General features: G+C 38.0%; 1 pseudogene; it reads left to right on the top strand.

Annotated features, from left to right (window-relative positions):
* Positions 1-2,399: 2,399 nt before the first annotated feature.
* On the top strand, positions 2,400-17,939 carry LOC101826523 (annotated as a pseudogene).
* Positions 17,940-23,831: the final 5,892 nt, after the last annotated feature.

Here is a 23,831-nt window from a genome sequence, read left to right on the forward strand (position 1 = left end):
CCCCTCGCCCTGTTCCCCATCCATTCAGAGGATCTTGTCTCCATCCTCTTCTCTTGGGTACTATGCATATATGCATATCAGGGAGTTGGTCATGGGGGAACAGGAAGTTGAGGGGGTGGGGGTAAAATAGGGGGAAGAGGGAATCATAGGATCGAAGACAGATCAGGCACCAGAGTGACCTCGAGTGATCTAAAGGTATAACATCAATTGGCAAGCTAAGCAATAGTGGAAGGACCACCTCGAATGCCCATTCCTGATAATGAACTTGATGTCTATAACTATCCGGGAGCCTTCATCCTGGGACTGATGGAAGCAGAGGCAAACACACAACTAAGCACTGAACTGAACCCAAGGAACCCAGTGACAGAGAGAGAGGAGTGATGAGCAAATTGGCAAGGAATGGGCTGGCAAAACCAGCAGAGACGGCTGATCTGAACAGGGGAGTGCTCTTGGACCCCAGACCGACAGTGGGGAGGCCAGAATGGGACTGATCTGGACCCCCCAAATGTGAGTGTCAGTGAGAAGGCCTGGGCAACCTATGGGGCTCTGAGCTGTGGATCAGTGTCTATCCCTGGTATACAATCTGTCTTCATGTGCCTATGGCACAAAGAGAGATGCTCTCTCAGCCTGGACTCTTAGGGGAGTGCCTTGACCCTACCAAGAGTGAAATGATAGACTCTAGACATCCCCTATGTGGAAGGATTTGGCAATAGGGTGGGAGGGAGGGTGGAAGGGGAGTGCGGGAGGAGGGGAGGGAGAGGGAACTGGGATTGACATGTGAAACAAGCTATTTAAAATTAAAATAAAAAATGATTAAAAAAAAAATAAAAAAAAAAATTATCTTATTCTCATAAAATGACAGTATACCCAATTTTAAATTTTCATCAAGAATATGTTAATTTTATAAAAGGTAACTTTCATTATGACATTTTCATACATGTGCTGACTATGTTGATTATCAAATTGATTGCATTAAGAAATATCTAGGGAATTAATAAAACACATCTGTAGATGAGTATGTGATAGTTTTTCCAGAGGTTATTAGACCATAATGTGCTATGGTGGGTTTTAGTGACAACTTGCTACAAATTATAATCACCTAACTAGGGAATTTCACTTGGAGAATTGTCCTGATTTCTTTGATTGATTTGGAAAGAAGTACTAAGTTGTAGATGGAACCTTCTGTAGCACTCAGCTTAAAAAAGGGCCAGGTGAATTTCAGAAGAAAAATTATTCTGAGCTTTTTCTCACATGGCTGTCCCTCTTGCTACCCAGACAATGATGCTAATGTACCCCAAGAATCATCTATCATTGTCTCTACAATTATAACTAGATGTAAAATAGGACCTGCCACTGCTGACTCCTTCACTGATGGTAAGCTTCCATTGTTATTATTTTAAAGGTCACTTAATTAGACATACACACATCTGTCTCTCTCTCATTCATATATGTATGAGAATATATATATATATATATATATATATATATATATATATATATATTCTCCTTGGTTATGTGTGGTACCAGGAGATGGGTCTAAAGAAATTTTGGTAAAGATTTGCTTTCCTAGTGGGTTAATGGTATTTGAAACTGGTTCTTTATGGTACCCATGGTCAGTAAAATTTCTCAGATACTGCAGAATGGCAAAACTAAAGAGTGTGCACTATTAGAAACAAAATGGAGAGAAAACATTAACTCAGTAATAAAATTGACTGCCTTCATGTATAATATATATATATATATATATATTAACAATTTCTAAGTGTAGACTGGAAGAATATCCTTGCTCGTTCAGCCATAGATCTCAAAGTTGCTGACAATTTCAAGCATTCCTTAAATGGTTAGGTGGGTTACATTTTAAATTTAATTGACAGCCTTTTATACTGTTAGAAGTTAATAAAAGGGCATAGATTGAAAAAAATTGAATTCTGAGCCTCGGTATGTATGACTTTGTGAGGACACTAAGGAGATGAAAAGCACTGATCTCTCAGTCTGAAGGGCCCACTTTATTGGAAGAAATAATCTGCCCACCCATGGCAAAAGACTCACATGCACCCACCCCCACTTTCAGCAGTGCTGTTCTCTGCTTTACTGTAAGAAAATTCATCCTTTCTCTGTAGCATCAGTGAAAATGCTTAGAAAGTCTGGTCCAGGAGATGGTCTGCTAAACCACTGAAGAATTTAATGAATTTGTTAATTCATTAAAACAGAAATCAGGAAAATACATACAGCAATGGATTTTAAGGGAATAAGTTATTGGTGGAAGAAACATAGAAGTGAGTGTGTTTATCAAAATGGGTCCATTGAACAGAGATTCCAGATTTAATATTGAGACTCACACAATCAAAAAGAGGTACCAAGTGTTAATTTGATGGATTGGTTGAAGTACTTGTGAAAAGATGGCCATTGTGAAGGAACTAGAGATGCCTAATGTTTCTTGGTTTAACGTTGATGAAGGGATGTAAGATTTAGAAGTGAGTGATCTGCACTTGTCAAAGCATTAATGCATCTATTTCTGCTTTGCTTGTTTACTTTATTTTGTGTGCAGTGTATGTGGCATATGCATGTATATATGTGTTTGTGCAAATCACTTGTCTACAAGTAAATAGGAACATGTATGTATTTCTAGAGCTTGAGGTATCTTCCTCTATTTCTTCCCACATTGTCATTTGAGAAATGGTAAACACTTCAAGGACTGATTTCACCAATTCATGGACTAATCTGTAAATAAGTTCATGGCCCTTTTGGAAACTTTTGGGATTTTTGTTTTTGTCATTATGAATCTAGTACTAATAAACATAAAATTTATATGACAATCTCTTTACTACCTCATGAATTAGAATAAAGCCAAGGTTAACTTCATGATATGAAGAGTCCAATGAAAGTATTTAAATAATTGTTCACTGAAACAGAAATCTGTATATGAAATAAAGATCAAGTGTCTAATCTGAAAATCCAAATTTAATATCTCAAATTATCTGTTGTAAAAAGCATGTTGAAAATTCCACACCTGACCATCTCTATTTGTATTGATTCTCGAACGTTCTTTTACTATCTTAACTTTATGATATTTGCATGATAAATACAGGAAAGACAAATGAGGTTCCACCTCTGAAATATCGCAGTCTGAATCTGCAAATATTCCAGTATGTAAAAACATCTTTTTGAACCTCATGCATTTCAAAAAATAGACATCTAATATATTATTCATGTGTATATACTGCACTGGCAGAAGTGTCTGTTTTAGAATACTGTAATCTGTTTATGACGTTGATCTTAACCTCTTAAACATGTAGCAGTTGCAGTTGTCCACAGAAGATATAAACAATACCTTGGGCTAATGCTAACTAAACAAGTGAAAGACCTGTACCGCAAGAACTTTCAGTCTTTAAAGAAGGAAATTAAAGAAGGCACCAGAAAATGGAATGATCTCCCATGCTCTTGAATAGGTAGGATCAATGTATTAAAGATGGCAATCCTGCCAAAAGCAATCTACAGATTCAATGCAATCTCCATTAAAATCCCAGCACAATTCTTCACAGACCTTGAAAGAACAATAATCAATTTTGTATGGAAAAACAAAAGACCCAGGACAGCCAAAACAACCTTACTCAACAAAGCAACATCTGGAGGCATCATCATCCCTGACATCATGCTCTATTATAGAGTTGTAGTCGTGAGAACAGCTTGGTGTTGGCACAAAAATAGACAGGTAGACCAATAGAATCGAATTGAACACCCTGATATTAACCCATACATGTATGAGCATCTGATCTTCGACAAAGAAGCTAAAAATATACAATGGAAAAAAGAAAACATCTTCACCAAATAGTGCTGGCATAATTATATTCTGGCATGTAGAAGAATGTGGATAGGGCCATGTCTATTGCCATGCACAAAACTTAAGTCCAAATTGATCAAAGACCTCAACATAAATCCAGTCACACTGAACCTCTTAGAAGAGAAAGTTGGTGGCACTCTTGAACGACTTGGTACAGGAGACTGCTTCCTGAACAGAACACCATTAGCACAGACACTGAGTTCAACAATTAATACATGAGACCTCTTGAAACTGAGAAGCTCCTGTAAGGCAAAGGACACATTTAACAAGACATTTAGGTATTTTAAACAATTTTATTATATATTTGAATTAGAAACAAGCTTGCTTACCATGTCAGTCCCAGCTCTCTCTCCCCTCCATGCCCACTCTCCCCACCAGCGCCCCACCAGCTCCCCACCCAATCCCCACTCCATTCCCCAGGGAGGGTAAGGTCCTCCATGAAGGATTTCTAAAGTCTGTTGCTTCGTTCTGGGGAGGGCCCAGGCTTTCTGCCAAGTGTCCAGATTGAGAGAGCATCCCTTATTGTGGGATGGGCATCCAAAATCCATTTGTGTGCCAGGGACAAATACTGATCTACCAACCAAAGCCCCATAGATTGCCTAGGTATCCTCACTGACACCCACATTCAGGGTGGCTGGATCCGTCCCATGCTGGCCTCTCAGCCATCAGACTGGGGTCCAAGGTCTCCAGCTTATTCAGGGCAGCTGTTTCTCTGGGTTTCTCCAGCCCAGTCTTGACTTCTTTGCTCATCACTCCTCCCTTTCTGTCATTGGGTTCCTGGAGTTCAGTTCAGTATTTAGCTGTGTGTGTCTGCCGCTGTTTCAGTCTGTCAGTGGATGGAGGTTCTAGGATGGTATGTAATATAGTCATCAAAATCATTATCAGGGAGGGGCATTTAAAGTAGTCTCTCCACTTTAAATATTTTTAAATGCCATATACTTTAGAAATAGTTCGTAAAAACCTGCTGACCATATTAAAAATGGCATAAAGGAAGTTTTCTTAAATTGATAGAATATAATGTGACTCATGTTTTTAAGATTTTTAAGGGACAAACACACAGAGAATATAAAATGCTGTTTTGAAATCTAGCAGGAAATGACTCATCTGTTCTAGAGATAATATTGTATTTGGAAAAGTTGAGAAGTAACAGATATTTTTAGTTTCTAAAAAAACCTGTCAAGATTTTTGGTAGTACACACATCATTTCCCAAGTAACATACTTATTAATAGAAGACATTTTTATATAGGTTTGTAAAAAAATACAGTAGGAAATAAGGTTGCTTATAAGAACTACCTAGACTTTAACATTTAGGTTCACAGTATACTTGGATATTTTAAATACCATTTTTGTATTCTTATTCACTGTGTTTTTTAACTTAATTTTATTTAATTTAGTATACCTGAGTGTTTTAATTGAATGTATGTATGTGTACCAATTACATGTCTAGTGCTCATAGCAGTCAAAAAATGTCAGAGACCATAGGAGTACACAACATTTAACAACTAGTGTTCAGCAGGCCAATCTACCTGATGACTGATTCTCTTATGGGAGCCCCACTTAGAAAGGCCATTTGATCACTGGCTGCAGATAACTGTCTCTGTCTATAGTTCATTTCTCCCCTAAGAATAGCTTTGGGTGTCTTCCCACTACTTTCGTGTCTATCTCATGGAAATATTACCTCTACTGGGCACGCATATGTGTGTTTATGGTCAGCAAAGTGACTTCTCATTAACCTGTATAATTGTGATATATAGAAAATATTCTAGGACATGCTTCATAACAAGTTCTATTGTTCCACTAGGTTGTAAGACACTTAAAAGTCTGCTGTTTTCCTTTTACTCACACTAACACAAGAAAATAATGATATCTCCTCAGTCTACACATAGTTAGTTTACTTTTATCTCAGAGAAAGTTCAAACTAGAAAAAAGGTAAATGGATATTAAGAAATTTAGTTATGCACAAGGTCAGAGTTGCAGGTGTCTCACCAAGTTTATTTACATTGCATTGAATCTGTAGATTGCTTTTAGCATGATTGCCATTTTTACTACATTGAACCTACCTATCCAAGAGCATGGGAGATCTTTCCATTTTCTGAGGGCTTCTTTAATTTCTTTAAAGATTCAAAGTTCTTGCGATACAGGTCTTTCACTTGTTTGGTTAGCATTACCCCAAGGTATTTAAAATTGTTTGTGGCAATTGTAAAGGGTGATTTTTCTCTGATTTCTTTCTCAGCCCTTTTATCATCTGCATATAATAGGGCTACTGATTTTCTCGAGTTGATCTTGTAGCCTGCCACTTTGCTGAAGGTGTTAATCAGCTGTAATGTTCCCTGATAGAGTTCTTTGGGTCATTGATGTAAACTATCATATCATCTGCAAACAGTGAAAGTTTGACCTCTTCCTTCCCAATTTGTATCCCCTTGATCCCCGTTTGTTGTCATATGGCAATGGTTAGAACTTCAAGGACAATGTTGAAAAGGTATGGAGAGAGTGGACAGCCTTGTTTTGTTTCTGATTTTAGAGGAATTGCGTTGAGTTTCTGTCCATTTAGTTTGATGTTAGCTGTTGGTTTACTGTATACTGGCTTTTATTATGTTTAAATATGTTCCTGTTATCTCAGATCTCTCCAAGGCATTTATCATGAAGGGGTGTTGGATTTTGTCAAAGGCTTTCTCAGCATCTAGTGAGATGGTCATGTGATTTTTGTTTTTCAGCTTGTTTATATGGTGGATTACATTGATGGATTTTGTATGTTGAACCATCCCTGCATCCCTGGGATGAAACCTACTTGATAGTGGTGAATGATTGTTTTGGTGTGTTCTTGGATCCGATTTACCAGTATTTTATTGAGTATTTTTGCATCAATGTTCATTTTGAATTAAGTCAGTGAATGACTCAGAATGCTTGCTTTACAAATGCCACTTTGACCTCCTTACAGTTGCAATAAAGGATAGGCCAAATTTGCTTCACTGTGATGTTTTTGGATTTGGCAATGTCATTTTGTAAAGATATAATGTGTGTCTTGCATGTTTTGGTTTAATGACTCAGAGAATCCTGTTACCTTGATTTAAAGCCAGTAGTGAACTTTAGTAAAAGTAATCCTTGAAAATTCATGCTTCTCCAAGCTTGTAAGTCCAGATATTATTTATGGCACCCCAGGTACGGTATTTGGCTGCAATTCTAGTATTTTGAAATACATTTTGAAAATTTATTGCTATTCTTTCTTGTTAGAAAACATTTTTTTCTTTTAGATATGCTTTATTTAGAAAGATGATTTGTATCTTCCCAGTATCATTGAAACTAAAGATTCCATAAATGTGTAACACTCTGGTAGCTTATAGTATTTGTGAGAATGCCTTGAGATTTGAACCATTTTTTAGTATATATCTATGGAAATTTAATTAGTGATTCATGCCTTAGTTTATAACTGGTCTATAACTAGTACAAATATTCTAGTTGTAACTTGTAGCAAGCTCTCTTTTGGACCACCAGCCAGCTTCTAATTCATTCCATGGTGACTGACTTAGTTATAAATACCCCACCTTATCTTGTGCTTATTCCTCCAGCTCTTATAAATTAAATTAACCCGTTTATTATCATCTACATTTTGCCATGGGGCTTTTCACCCATAATTCTGTAAGTCCTACTCTGTGTCTTGCTGCCTGGCAGCCTGGGCCCTTGCATATCCCTCTCTTTCAACCCTTTTCTCCCTCTCCTATCTTTTCTCTTGACTCTAATCTAGGCTGTATTCTAGGTTTATCTTCCTACAAATTCCCTTTGCCCACCAGCTCCACCTGCAGACTAACTGTTGCCTATTCTCCTTTTCATTATATCAATCAGGGTCATTAGACAGGCAAACCAACATATCTTTACAATGTTAAGCAAATGCTGCGTAAACAACTGTAACACATCTTTGCCTTGTTAAATTAATAATCCACAACAGTAAATAGTAGGAACTTCTCAGTTTTAACATTTTTTCACACTTTCAAATCATATATATTTCTTTCAAGCTTATAGGTAATTCAGCTTATTGTATTTCAGCTCTCTGCATGTTGAGCTAACCATAAAAGTGTTTCTTCACATCAGCTTTTCACTAAAAGTAGAAACATTTCAGCTATGTGAAGTATTTCTTTTCAAATCCCCTCCAGTAATTGCTTTTAACATGGAAAAATGGAGGCTGTAAATAATTTTCCTTTTTAAGTGCTATTCGTTGGCATTAAATATGAATGTTTGCTTCATAGGACTCTCTCTGAGCCAAACTGCTACCATCCTCATGAGTTTAGCCTTTTCTACTTGCAAACATACTCACTGCTGGGCTTACTGAATACTGATGTTTCCTCAAAGAAGGAGGTCTTGGGATCCTGAATGGAGTATCAAGCTACTCCTTCCAAACAGATGTTTGGCATTATGCTCTAATTGTATGTGTCCTTGTGGAGGTGCTAGAAGTGTATAGCCTTGTGAACAACATGGGTGGGGGCCCCATTTTGTCACGAATGGAGAAGCCATCATCCATGCTGGTTGCAGAACTTCCAGTATGGCTGTTCACAAAACTATTCACCTATACTCTGTAAGTAACCCTAACAATTTCACTGTTTCCCAAGGATGAACATCGGTGGAATCTTATTTTGGTTTGTCATTGGGCCCTTTTGGGCATGTAGTAGAAGGTGCCTAGGTCTCCCCTGGATGAAAATTCACATAGCAATGCTGAAATTAAAATTCAGGATTTTTGTTTTAATATAGTGAAGGTGTACCAACTGATGAATAACCATTTGATATATATTGACCTGAATTTAAATATATAAAAGTAAATGACATACTTTATTACTAAGTTAGTTTTATTTGATCACAAAGTGAATCAAAAATAAGGTCTATATAAATCTCCAAACAGCTATTTTATTCCTTTCAAACTTTCTGTCTTGTTTTTATATATTTACAAAAATCGGAGAAGCAAAGTTTAGCTGATACGAAATATGATTGATATGTACTGATTTCTCTACTAATCTAGGAAAGATTGACTTGGAGGCTTAGACTGAGCGCAAATTTTGTGTAGTATTGCGAATTCTAAACTAGAAGGCATACTGAGTCTCTTTCATTTCCTTCTGGTATTCCCCAGTGATCATGTGTAGAAAATGACAGACCCTGGAGAAGAAGTAATTATGTACTACCTTAATTTTATGAAAGAGAACAGTATACTTTGGGATTAAAATATGCATACAAATTAAGAAATATACTTTGATTTCAACATTTAATTTAATAGGCATGGAGCATCTTTTGTTTAACATCTGTTCAAATTAACTTGCATGTTTCCATTTTAGCTTGCATAATTCTAGGGAATTCCTTCTAAACTGTTTGCTTTATTCATATTCTTCTACAAAATTAATAATTTTTCTTTCATAATTTCTATGTTACAAATGTTTATTTTCCTAAATTCAAGAAAAAAAGTGAATAGGATGTTGGTAAGGATGCACTGAATCTTTTTAACATATAGAGACAACATATAATAGGATATGCTTCAGATTTTCTTTAATGGAAGAGGAAAAGTTGGCAACAATACCAATAAACACATAGACATGAAATATACATTCAGATCAATATATAGAGTGATGAGTACAAATTACACCTATCACTAATTTTGCTGTGCATATCTGCCAGAAAATTAAACTGGGTATATAGGACTACACATTTTTATTCCCTCTGAGTGCTAAACAATTAAGTCAAATTAAAAAAGTAATAATCTTGATTAGCAATTACTATTATTTACATATTAAAATCTATGACTACTGTCACAAATGCCTATATGTCTAGAGTCAGATTTGGTGAGCATATATGATGATGTAGAGGTTTCATGTTCTATTTCCAGCTTAGAACAACATGTGTCTAACCTAAATTTCTGCACCAACTAGAGTTAGTTGAACAAAGAGACACAGTATCATTTTCTTTATAAGTGATTGATAGTTTTCAGTTTTCCCAGTAGATGACAGAAAGAATAGGGAATACCCAAGTGTATGTTTTAACTTTTGCATACATGTAAAATAATGCATGATTTATATATTTAGGCACAGTTGAAGAGTGATAGCAAAATGAATAACATAAATAACAATAATCTATGACAAAGGGCTAATATTATTATTTTGTCAACAACATATCCAAGACTAATGATCAATGGACCAAGTTAGATGTTGTGCGGTAATACAAGATGTCATCAAGTAAATTACAGTTGATGAGTTTCCATTTCAATGACAGGAACACCTCATTATTGAATGCCAGTAACATTCAAAGTATACGTTGGCATTCTTTTTTTTGTCTTTATCTATTTTCTTCTCAGTAGCTGTCTTACAAAAGTATGGATAGTTGGGTAAAATACTCTGTGGGGAAGCAATACAGTTATTCTGTTAAATGAACATAATATTAAAAATAAGTTGTTTCTATACATATGAATCAGTTCATCTCTTACCCTTATTAGAAAAGTTTCTCCTTGCAGTAGATGGCATTTATCACTGATACACCCCCTTACTCCGCAACTGATCAACATGAAAAAATCAAGAGATCACAGAATGTATACCCCTATATGGGTCATTAATATCACAACCCTTTTCCTCAAGACTTGGGTGTCTTCATAGACTAAAGACCAAGAATAAAAAAGAAGCAGAGCTGTTGAATATCTATAAGAATACAAGCATACACTGCTTTATTGACACAACAGCCCAGTTTCACCAATGAAATCAAAGTGTTTGTGATTGCCATGAAAACAAAGTGTTTGTGATTACTTGCACAAACACCTGTGTAAGCTCCAGCCAGACAATATCCTTGGAGGTGGGGGCTAGCAAAGGTGAGCATGAGATTTTAGCACTGGCTGACGAGCTATTGGAATTTGATAGACAATGAGATTGGAGAGTCAGTCTCTTTCAATGAACCCTTGATGCATAAAAGGTAACAATACAATAGTACAGGCCCAGCCCCAATACCAGCTGGGCAAAACAAAACTAAACAAAACAAAAAAATCAAGAATTGTTGAATTGTTGGTGGAGAAAAGGAAAAAAATAAGGAATCTTGAAGTAAAATAAGAGATCAATCTTGTATGTTTAAATATATTGTTCTTCGGGATCACATTTTTAATTAATTAAATTTATTTATTTAAATTATATCCTATCATCTTTTTCCCCTCCTCTCCTTCTATTCCCTTCCCCACCACCTCTCTTCACCCCTCATCTACTTCTTCTCTGTTTCTGTTCATAAAGGTGCAGGCCTCCCATGGATAGCAAGAAAACATAGCATATCAAGTGACAGTAGTACTTCCCTTGTATTAAAATTGAACAAGGCAAAAAAATATGAGGAATGGGTTTCCAAAAGACAGCCCAAGCCACAGCATTAGGGATAGGCCCTATTCTCACTGTTAGCAGTCCCACAAGTAGACTAAGTTACACATCTGGAGTTACATTCACTATGTTAAGAACACATTAGAAAAATGAATAACATTATTTGACAGTTTTGGTTTTTATCTGATAGCCAAGATACATATTTTGTAAATGTGATTTCTAACTCGTAAGTTTAAAACAATATTGGAAGTGTTATTTTGGACATTTAACAATAATGAAAAATTACAATCCAATTATTATTTTTTTCTTTTAATTTTAAATTGCTTGTTTTACATGTCAATCCCAGTTCCCTCTCCCTCCCCTCCTCCCGCACTCCCCTTCCCCCCCAGCCTCCCACCCTATTGCCAATTACTTCCACACAGGGGATATCTAGAGTCTGTCATTTCACTCAGGGTAGGGTCCAGTTTAACATTCACGACTTGAAGGAGGGCATATTATGCATGTTGAAAACAACATTCTTGAAAATTATGCTGATTATAAAAAACTATTTGAAATGAATAAAATGACTTCTCAAAAAATCTAGGTAATTTTAGTTTTCTTTTCCTTGTCTTGCAGGATCACATTTTACTGTCTTACTTACTATGGGTTATTTCTTAATGGATGTGACTACCATTGTTTATATATTTATTTTTCTTCAGTATACCCATATGGGAAATACGTTTTTACTATGTGTGTATACAGCAAGGATAGTATTCAATTATCACAGTTTCCTCAGTGACAATACTAAAAGTTGATTGTGTACATTTGACTGCAGTCAGAGTACCTTTTCACATTTGATCAAGCCACATCTTTTAAAGGTAGCTATCTCATTGCATACAATTGAACCACCAAAAGTATTTATAAGTTGTAGAAGCTTATTTTTCACTTGCTTAGTCTCCTTTATTTCTATCTTCCTTTTATGTCGATTTTTTATTTTTTCATGCAATATTCAATTATTCACCATTGTCATTTGAAGGTGGTCTAGCAACCAGGTTTGTATCTATAATCAAATTTCAATTTTCTGCTAGCAGATTTTCTGCATTGTAGCTCACCTTTAACAAATCTTGCTTTTAGCCTCTTAGAAATATTATCAGCTTCTCAGCTTATTGTTTGATTTATTTTGCCTCTATATTTGGTTCACATCATCGATGATAGTATAAGAAGAGACTATGTTTTTCTTCTGTGTCTCATACCCTATATCCTTTAATTTAGAAAGTGCTGGATAAAAGTCAAAACATTAAATTAAGTTGCCTTTATGTGTGTGATCCCAGAAACAGTATCTATCTATGAAACTGAAAAAGTTTCATATGCAGTATTTGAAGTTGTTATATGCAGTATTTGAAGAAGTATGCTTTCCCATAGAGAAAAAATAATTGGAAACATTTAGATAAAAAGAAAGTGATGCCATCAGCTGAAGAATTGACAAAGAAAATGTGGTACATTTATACAATGGATTACCACTCAGCTGAAAAGAAATGGAATTGTGAAATTTGCAAGCAGATGGATGGAGATAGAAGACACCATGATGAGTGAGGGAACCCAGTCACAAAAACACAATCATGGTATGTATGCACTATTGTTCTTTTGTAAAAGTAGAAAGGTCAAGAGATGGAACACTGGGAAGGGCATTATTGAGCATGAGCCACAGTCTATTCCAGCACAGGAGAAGAGAGAGGGATGAAGGGAGGGGGAACAAAGGGCAAGAGAGGAAGGAAGCAAGAGAGGGGATTTCAGAGAGCAAGAGGGAAGATAAGTAACAGCATGGAGAGTGACCTCGTGGAGGTGCTCACATAAATGTGGTAGCTCACAAATGCATACTGAGACCTGATGCAGTCCCATAATGAGTGAATTAGCGATGATGTGATCACAACACTGTGCATGCCCAGCCCATTGTTAGGGCATGGGGTCAATATAATGCTGGAGTTTCAATAATCCTCTCTATTATTATTATTATTATTTTTAAATGTGGAGTGTTAGACATGCAACTTAGGGAATAAGGGCTTCAAAGTTCTCAAGACTGCTGCCTGTTGACCTGGGGGGGGTAGTGACCATCTTTGGCATACCTGAGAAAGCTGGGGTGCTGCCACGTCCTGGGATAGCTGGTCCAGTAACCAGCATCGCCACTTAGTTTATTCAGTGTCCACCAGTCTTCTTGTAGGAAATGGGGTGGTGGCCAATAGATGGTCTGCCTCTCTGTTATGAAAAGCTATGTAATAAAACATTTTACATGCCAAGTTCTCTACATCTCTGAGAATTTGAGGGCTGTCTGTCTGTTTAGTATATAATAGAAGCTTCACCTTTGTAAACAGCTTACAGGAAGGACTGGGTAGTATGAATATTTTGTTAATTTGAAATAGACCCTTATGACATTGAATATTTACCATCATTGAAAGATACATCACAGTTAAATTTAATTTGTATATCAAGATAGCTCATATTTATCAAATAGTAGTTGACATTTAAACTTAAATGTTTATCATCATTTAAAGATATATAACAATTTAGAAGTATTTGTTAAGCTGATGGATCTTCACAGAAGCATATGTTTACTTATTCAGGTCAGAAGTTTTCTACACTTGACTAAAGCTACCTCTGCAAAGCAGATAAAGCAATGAATATCATTCATTTATCATTGGATAATCTTTCTTCTGTGAGTTATTTTCATTGTTTATTACTTTGTAGTCCCAAATGTGAATATTTATGACTCTGTTCGTTGATTCAAGTTATGCCTGGATCTTTGCCACTTCTTTTTGAGATGTCCTCACCTAAGGTTGAAATTTTCCTCCAGGTTTAATGCTCTGCCAAACCAATAGTTGAGGTAAATTTGGTCAAACAAGAAGCTGATTTTCTGCTCCATTGACTGCATTTGAGGTGGGGGTCAAACTTGGAAAAAGGTACTAAAGAATTATTAGCTGTGAGAGGTTTTAAACTGGCTTGAGATTTTAGAAAATTTATTTGTCTTTCATTAGCTTCTGTTTGCTGGTTCACTCATTCTTGCTGCTTTACAAGATTCTGAAATGTAAAAGCATCTGTCCATCATTTAGCAGAATTATAACATCAAATTATTGTAAAGCATTGAAGGTGTACTTGCTGAAGTGGAAGGAAGAAATCTCAGATTCACACCAGTAAACCAAAGAGATGTGTGAAATTGAGTTCTGAGAACAGGACAATTAGTCTTCCCACATTTAGGAGCCAAACTGTCATCTGAAATCATGCATATTCAAGCAACACATAAAAAACATTGAAGGCAGTTTATATACATGTATGCAACAATTGCAATTAATGGAGTGCAAGAATTTGAGAGAGAGAGAGGATGGCATGGGAGGAGTTGGGGGAAGAAAAACAAATAGAGGACAATTACATTTCAACTAAGAAAAAAGATGTTTGAGGTCTGAGAAATGATGGGATGGTGAGGAAATCAAGTAGTGGGTAAGCATGGAGTAGAGGGGAGGGGAAGAGAGTGGACCAGAATGAGGTATCAGAGAAATTTGTAACAATAATGGAGAATTTTTGCATCTCTGTTCATCAGGAAATCTTGTCCTGTTTTTATTTCTTTCCTGTGATGTTATCTAGTTTTGGCATCAGGGTGATGCTGTCTTTATAGGTTAAGATTGGTCATCTTCCTCACTTTAAATTTTAAGGAATAGTTTGAGATTCACTTGTGTTGTTTTTAATGACTTGGAAAAATTTGGCAGTGAATATATCTAGTCGTGGGCTGTGCTTTCTTGGGAGATTTTGCTATTGCAACAATATTGTTGATTGCTATTTATCTGTTTAAGCACTCTTGGATATATCATGTATAGTTCTGCAACTTCTCATTTCCAAGCTCTTTGACAGTGAATGTCAGATTGGTGACACTAAAATTTTATTCACCCCTAAACTTATTTTCAGTGCTATCAAACTCCAGGATACTTCTACCTCAATTGTATCTTTACCTATTAAGGAAAACACAGATAAGGGCAGCAGGCTTGCAAAGCCCACGCCCACCTCCTCCTCAGTTATAGCTGGGTTGGGGTCCAGACTCACAGTGAGCTGCAGTGTCTGCTACAGCAGCTGTGGTGGGCCTAAATGTTGGGCAGCAACTGGAAGCTGGATGTCATCTCAGTTGCACATGTGGCAGTAAAGTGCAAGGTGCAGACCCACAGCCAGCTCACCTTCTGCAGCCGGCCCAAGCTCTTCCCCAGACTGTGCACCAGGATCAAGTCACCCAACCCACCTGGAACATAGGCTAGAGCCCTGTGTTTTTGCTTCTGCTAGTTGGTGGAGGGATTATGCCAGGTGGCTTGTTTTTTTAATTTTATTTTATTTTCCAGTTTAAATTTAGATAAGAAACAAGGTTGCTTCACAAGTCACTTCCAGGTCCCTCTCCCTTTCCCTCCCCTCCTACCGTGCCCTCCCCCCAACCCCCCCATTATCCCCTCATTCCCCCAGGGAGGGTGAGACCCTCCATGGGGGTGTCCATAGTCTGTCATTTCATATAGGGCAGGGCCTAGACCCCTTCCCCAAGAGTTCAGGGTGAGAGTGCACCTCACATTGTTCTATGGGAGTCCAAAGTCCATGTGTATACTTAGGACGGGTACTGATCTGCTGCCCAAGGCTCAATAGATTCCCTAGGCCTCCTCACTGACACCCAGATTCAGGGGGTCTTGATCAGTCCCATGCTGGATTCCCAGGCTGATGCCTGGGATTCAAGAGTTAACCTTTGTCTGGTCAGCTGTTTCTGGGGCTTAAACCAACCCAGTCTTAATCCCTTTGATCATCAGTTCTCCCTCTCTGTTACTGGCTTTCTTGATTTCAGCTCAGTACTTAACCGAGGGAGTCTGCCTCTTCTTCGATCAGCCACTAAATGAACTTTCTGTTTCCCAGACTCTCTGGCCATAGGATTGTAGGCTGGCACTCCCCAGATCTATGTCTAAAATCCATATAGGAGAGAGTGGATGCCATGTTTCTCTTTTTGTGACTGGGTTACCTCACTCAGGATGGTTTCTTCTAGTGTCATCCATTTGCCTGCGAATCTCATGATTCCATTGTTTTTTTTCTGCTGAATAGTACTCCATTGTGTAAATGTATCACATTTTCTCTATCCACTCTTCGGTTGAGGGACATCTAGTTTGCTTCCAAGTTCATGCCAGGTGACTTTTTTCTATGGCCAGGTGGAAATATATGGTCATATCATCAAACAAGACCTGCCTGCCCAAGATGATTTTTCTGGATACCCCCATTCTTACCTGACCATCAATGGGGTTCAGTATTTAGAATCTGAGAAAACGGAAAGGAAGATCAGAAGAGAGATATGGGCTCTGCTCAAACCTCGCATGAAACTCGAAGACAGAAACTGGGCAATACCGAATTTCTCTCCTCTGGATTCCATTGTGCTGCTGGAGCAGTTGAGGACCCCTGCTCACATAAGTGTGTATCTTATGTCTTCCTGCAGGAGAAGGCCAGAAGATGGCATCAAATTACCTGTAGCTAGAGTTACAGAATACAGAATACTCCAGCCCGGATTAATTCTGAGTATGTAACTTTAAAGAAGATTGGCATCAGAAGACATAGGAAGAAGAAAGGCATCTGCTTGAGTGAGAGTTACCTTTGAGCCCTGGAAGAGCTAGTCAGCATATCCTGTGATGGCTGCCCTGTCACTGTGTTGTGTGGTACTTGTGACATTGGAAAGTCAACATTCAATAGAATACTGATCAACCAGTTATTGTACCTTTGCCATGGTTGACTATCTGGAATGTGATCTGGGGCAGATGGAGTTCACTCCCCCTGGCTACATTGCTTTACTTAACATCACAGACCCACTTCTGGTACCACCTTACACTAATCGTAGGAGGCCACAGACAATGGTGTATTACAGGAAGAAGTGTTGTCATAATGACTATGAGAATTAGATTGAGGTAAAAAATATTGCATGTTCAGAGATTATAAGAGAGACTTCCCACTTATCAACACCATGGGCTTGGTAAAAGATATGGACTGCTGCTACTTGTTGACCTGATCCAATTGTTGTCTACCAACTATGTTTTTCAGTCATCTGGATGGGGCAAAACAATGCCCTCTCCGACCTCAGACTATGTAGAGCTCAAAGATGACCTATATACAAAAATCAAAGTCAAATGGAGACATCTAGGTTTTGAAAAACAAGAATTAGGAGTCAGTTTGCAATTTACTGATGAAGAGAAAGACTATAGACCAGTTCTGGTCTTCACTGGACATAAGCTGATATCTGTTCACTGAGAATTTTTATGTGATAAAAATGAAAAAAATAGTGCCAAACACAACAAAAAATTTTGAGATCTGGTACTGTTTGGGTACCTTAGCTAAGTGATGCCTCTTCTTCCAGGGATACTCAGTGATTTGCATAGCCTGACATCCTAATCAGGCCTCTGTGGGCTCCTCTTCCTAAATGCTCTCTCTCCTCTTCCTGAGTGCTGAGATTATGGGTATGAAAATCGTGGCCTTGCACAAGCAATCAGTCTTCTGCTGTTTCCCCAATTTTTCCTGTATTCACAAAATAAAGATCCTGAAATACAAAAAGCAAAAGGCAAATATAACTTCTATGCTCTTAAAAACTAAGCCAGCCTTTTTCCTGAAGCTACCTTGCTTTTACATATCAGGTTTAGTCCATTGTACACTCTACATGTGTTTTGGGGTATTATCTCTTCCAGGATATCGAACAGACCAAAATGAGGTTCCTTGGTCTTCGTATATTTTTATGACCTCATACCCTCAGTGTAGTTGAGTTTTTCCCTTAAATATAATTTTTATTGATTATTTTTGAAATTGTAATTTAATTAAATCACTTCCCTATTCCTTTTCCTCCTTCCAAACTCTCCCATATACTCCTATTTGCTCTCTTTAAAACTATGGGCTTTTTCATTGTTTTTATATGCATGTATGTTTACATATGAACATATGTATTCCTAAATATAAACTTGTCAGTTGCGGCGCCCATGCCACAAGCAAGTCCAAGGTATCAGGAAAAGAAAGACAAGAAGTCCAGCCGTTTGTACTAAGAGAATGCATGTGCTGCCTTTATTGCCATGAGAGAGAGTGTGTGTGTATTTGTGCGTGCGTGTGTGTGTGTGTGTGTGTGTGTGTGTGTGTGTCTTTATTGCAAGTGCTGAGAGGTCTCTCTCTTGTACGAGGGAGCAGCCTTACATAAAAGCTTACAGCACAGTAGAAAAACCCCAGGTGGAAGAGAGCCTGTTTTCCTCCTGGTAGATGTTGATGTCAGTTGGGGCAATGAGGGGGCAATAAGTCAGGACTAGAAAACAGGATGCACCTGTGGCTATCAGATGACAAACAACTAAGAGACCCTGTGGGGGCTCGGCCCCAATAGTCGGTCTGTATAAAGTTATTTATATGTATCCTTACAAGGCTGACTGATTGGTGTTAAATAACCAATTTGTGTCTTTTTTTCCTGGGGAAGGCTATTTTTCCCACTCTCAGCAATCCTTAGGTGCCTTGTAGATGTTTGTAAAGGGTTCAGGTAGTTAAGTTTTTAGCAATAGGTACTCCCAAAGTGATGTTCAATCAATGCTCTCCAAGTGCCATGACATGCCAAAATGTGGCTTCTCCCAATTGATGACTATGACTTGCCTACATGATGAGTTACTATCTTACTGAAGCCCACAAATGAATTTATGCCTTGAGAAGGTTTTGAGCTTTTCCTGAGGGGAGGGGTCCCTTCTCTCCAACCCTTATCCACTAAACTGGGGAACACATGACTAAGACTGTGTTTTCTGTTCATGTTTGAGTTACACATCTTTGTGCTTTCTTTTTTTAAGTTTCATTTAATTATTTCCTGTTAAGAGAAGCTTTTTCTTTGAGAGGGGCTGTTCCGCCAGCCTGGTTCTTGAGCCGCATCAGTCCCAAATAAACACACAGGAGGCTATATTAATTATGAAGCTGTTGGCCTTGCTTGTTTCTTCCTGGCTAGCTCTGACTTAAGTAATTATCCCATAATTGTTAATCTAAGTATGTTTCTTACTGGAGAATAGTTCCGGGCTTCCTACCCCATGGCATTACATGTTGACTCTCTTGTGTTTCTCCTTCCCAGAATCCTCCTGGACTCCTAGTACCACCTATCTAGATTCCTATTGGCTCAACAGTACTTTATTGACAAAGGACTTCCCCAACACTTTCCATAGATTTCCAAAGGCTTTCCTTTATTTAGATAAAGTCTTTTTTTTCTCATTCTGACTGTCTCCTCCAATTCACACAGAAGTTGACTCTAGTCTATAACTTTACCAAAAAATTACCTGCATTCTCTGAAACAGTTATTGTTTGCTTTTTGATGAAAAAGGAAATTGCATCAAGTCCATCTAATGACTGGCATGCTAAATTTATAGAATATGTAATGACTTCAACTAGCAAATGGCAATATAGAAAGGGTACTTGGGAAACATTAGAAATACAATTCTTTAAGTGTTTTAGTGTTCTTTTATCACAGGTACATATACAATCATTGCCAAACTGTGTCCCATATTCAGAGCAGGCAAGCCATTCCTTCTCCTATTAAAGCATAGCAATATAAAAAGGGTTAACACAACTACACTCTGATGTTTACTGAAATAATATTAACTTTCCTGTTAATTAATAGCAGCAATTCTTCATAAATCCATGAATAGAATTTTTACAAAATTGGGAAAATATTTTATTAATTATATTCATTAATTTACTTTACATTCTGACTGTGGGTTCTTCTCCCTCCTCTCCTTCTCTTCCCTTAACCCCCGTCCCCCTTGCCTCCTCCTTGAAATCCATGCCTCCTCTGTTTCTGTTCAGAAAGGCACAGGACTCCCATGGGTATCAAAAAAAAACATGACATATCAAGTTGAAATGGGACTAAGCACCTCCCTTGTTGGCTTTTGGAAACATGTTCCTCATACAAAGGAATAACATTTTTTGATAAAATACCTTATAAAACATTTTGAGGAATGTAAATCTCTGTATACTTGAGAAACCATCACACCATGATTTAGTACAAAGTGAGACTAATTTAAGTGGATGATTTAGTTATCTTGTTCTTCATATAATCAGTGTATTCTAAATAAATTTACTTTTCATAAATTAGAAATAATAATACTGTCACAACAAAGTAGCAGTAGATTATAGATTAAAATCAGATATTAGAATCTATAAAGATATCTAAATTATTATATGAAAAATGACTTCTTTAAACCATAAATGAAAATAGTAATTGTCATGAAATGCCATTCTTAAAGATACTGAATATCTTCTTGTAATAAAATTTAATAGAAATGCATGTCTCAGTGTGTGTAAGCTACATTGTTTTTCCATGAGTCCTAACATTAATGAATGAATGAAAATATGATATGATCTTAGTTTCATTTCTATTGCTCTGATAAAAGACCCCAATGACAGCAACTTACAGAATAAAGTGACTATTTTATGGGCTATTCCTGACTATAGCCCATTATTTTGGAGAAATCAAAGTTCCAGGAACTTAAAGAGGCTTGTCAAACCATATTCACAACCCAGAGTGGAAAGAAAACAAATGCTTATGCACACCTTGCTTTCTCCACTCACACAATTCAGTATTTCCTACTTAGGAAATGGTAACTCCCACAGTGGTTGGATATTCCCACCTCTGCGAAATCAAAGTAACCCCCATAGACATGGATACAGGCCACCCTGGTGAAGCAGATATACTAAACTACACAAATTTATGGATGTCCTATGATATGTACTGAAAGGGAAATCACTTATGTGAAAAGCCAAGAAAGCTGAGAACCAAAAGTCCACACACTGCTCTCTGGGTCGAAACTGAAACCCAAACAGAAAGAGTCTCCTCCCCATTACTCTATTTACCACCATACCCATAAACATACCCAGTTCTTATGGGTATTTAAATCACTCCCTACACCCTGGTATAGCCAGTCCCTCATTGAGTGTCTCTTCCAAGGTGAGTCTACACTGTGTCAGGTTGATAATTAAAAGTAACCATTAAAAAGTCACAATCTAATTCAAGTTTCAATTAACATATTTATGACATAGATTTAGAATTTGAAGAAGTGATGCTGCATTAGGCTACATTAACTTGCCAGAGTACTCCAACTCTGGTTGAGTAGATACTTAACGTAAAGAACAGTTTTGACATCATACACCTAGTATCACATAGGCAAGAGTAGATATTACAGTAGATAACTTGTATTGTTGTTTGGTTTTGCTTCAAGCCAAATTATTTTTTATTAATTAAAAGTTTCAATCATTTTACATCCAAATTGCAGTTTCCCCTCCTATCCTATCCTTCCAGTTCCTTTACTCTGCTTCCTCTCTACACCCCTGTTTCCCTTCTACACCCATTGCATCACCTCTACACCTTACCCTATTCACACCTCCTCTGTCTCTAATCAGAAAAGGTCAGGCCTCCCATGGACATCAGCATAAGATGGCACATGAAATTGAGGGAGTACCAAGCTTTTGTCCCAGCATCAAGGCAGGGCAAGGCAAATGAGCATGGGGAATAGGTCAGCTTATGTAGGTTGGGGGTGATGGAGAGAGAGAGTAATGAAAGAGATGGCTTCATTTTTGGGGCCATTTCAGGATTAGGGGGAGACCTTGTGCCAGGAAAACTCTCAGGTATCCACAAGGATGAGCCCAGCTAAGACTCCTACAAAAGTGGAGAGACTGCCTGAACTGGCTATCTCCTGTAACCAGCTAATTATATTTTTAAAATGGTATAAACAAACACAGTTTTGCCTTAAATACTTTACAGCAATGCTATGGTTGTATAACACATCTTGTTTCTTACTTCTACAGCTGTTATATGAACTTTGTTCTGCAAGAGGTTAACCCCAACAGGCTAGGCTAACTTTAAATGGTTTAGTTATATAGATTTGAACAAAGTTGTTATACAAAAACATGATTATCAAAGATGCCATTCTTTTTTCTATATTATTATATAAGAAGAAGTAATGATATTGGTACTGGCAGATAAATTCTTAGCTTTTGTACATGCCAGCCAGTGTAGAATATATTAAAAACAAGTTATTTTGTTCCTAAGTATGTCCCGCGCTACTGTCTCGCCAGCAAGAACAACGCGGCACACTTAGGATCCTTCTGCAGAACAGCTTTAATGCGTCTTGAGAGGGAGAGCATAAGCTTACAGAGCCTAGACCCGGGGAGCGAAAAGCCCAACCCTTATATAGCTCAGCAGTCCCCGCCTCGGACGTGTCATCTCCTGACTGGCTCCTGCTCGTCAGCCCATATGATGCCACGGGAGAGGCAGAGAGTAAGGGATGGAAAAGTAGCAGGCACGTGCGCACCAAGGTTGTTTACTCCAACTGACAACGGGTGTCAGCACCATCTTGTAACGGAGAATGTGGGGGTGGCTCCCCACATCTCCCCCCTTTTTGTTTTAATAGCAAACAGGCTCTCCCAGGACATTAGAGCGTAGAGACAGTGGTTGAACTTCCCAAAGAACAAAATTAGTGAGACGTGTACGAAACCTATCCCTAGATTCATCAAAATCCGGGATGCTTCTGACCTGTCCTCTGCCTTTTTTTGGGAAAAGGGAAAAAATACAGCAGGTAACCCTTATGCAGGACAACATGTCTCTCAGAGGAAAATGACTCTCTGTGCGATGCCTTTGCTCAACACCCCTCTTGGGAGGCCAGACTAAACACTCTACCCTGTGCAATGAACCTAAATTCCGGGTGTGCAGGAGCTGTTCAGTCGGCAGCCTATTGCTTAAGCATAGTCAACCAGATATCGGTTGACGCCCCTTGCTCGAGCGCAGCCAGTGCTTGTGCTATGACCACCTTATCTCTTTTGTTTTGGGTTCTGAGCTTGCAGACCAGCCAGAGAACAAACACTATTCCCCAGCATAGGACTGCTCCAAACAATCCCACCCCCACCCATTCTTTGAAATATAAAACAGCTGAAGAAATCCACGAAGACGATCCCTCCATGAAGGACAGGTCAAGGCAGGTAGAATTAATCTGAACAATGGCGACCCTCAATTCGCGAAGCATCTGCTCAAATTCATAGGTCCAATTCATTGCAATTAGTGCCATCAATGTCAAGTTGTTCCTCTTTGTCACGGGAATATGTCTCGCCATCCTTTTGCTCCATAACGGTTCTGGTGATTCGTTCTGGGACCCAAAAGGGATTTTCTTCATTCTGTGGAAAAACACAAACAGCTCCCCTGGATCTTATTAGAATAGGATCCGGGCCTTTCCATTCATTAGTTAGCACATCTTTCCATTTTACAAATTCTTTGGGTCTTTGCGGATCCGAGCAATGCCTTGTTGCTGCATTTTGACCCTTATCATCCAGATTTTTAAAAATTTATAATAAACAATGCCATGGCAATAGCCACTCTTGGTGTTGGGGGCAACTCCTTCATAATTCCCCCTTTTTGTTTTATTAGGTAAGACTTAAGTGTGCGATGTGCTCGCTCCACGATGACTTGTCCCTGAGGATTGTAGGGCAGGCCTGTAGTATGTGTGACTTGCATTTGTGCAAGCTTCCAGTTCCTGAAAAGGGTATAAGCCTTCTCCCCTTTTTTGTTTATCTTCTAATGTCCCTCTTGGGGACTGTAAGGGCTCCCCCTTATCCTTAGATTTACCAGGGGGGTTTTCTTTCTTAGTTACAACTGGTTTCT

Source organism: Mesocricetus auratus, unplaced genomic scaffold (genome assembly GCF_017639785.1).
Source record: "Mesocricetus auratus isolate SY011 unplaced genomic scaffold, BCM_Maur_2.0 Super-Scaffold_100003, whole genome shotgun sequence".
Taxonomy (NCBI): domain Eukaryota; kingdom Metazoa; phylum Chordata; class Mammalia; order Rodentia; family Cricetidae; genus Mesocricetus; species Mesocricetus auratus.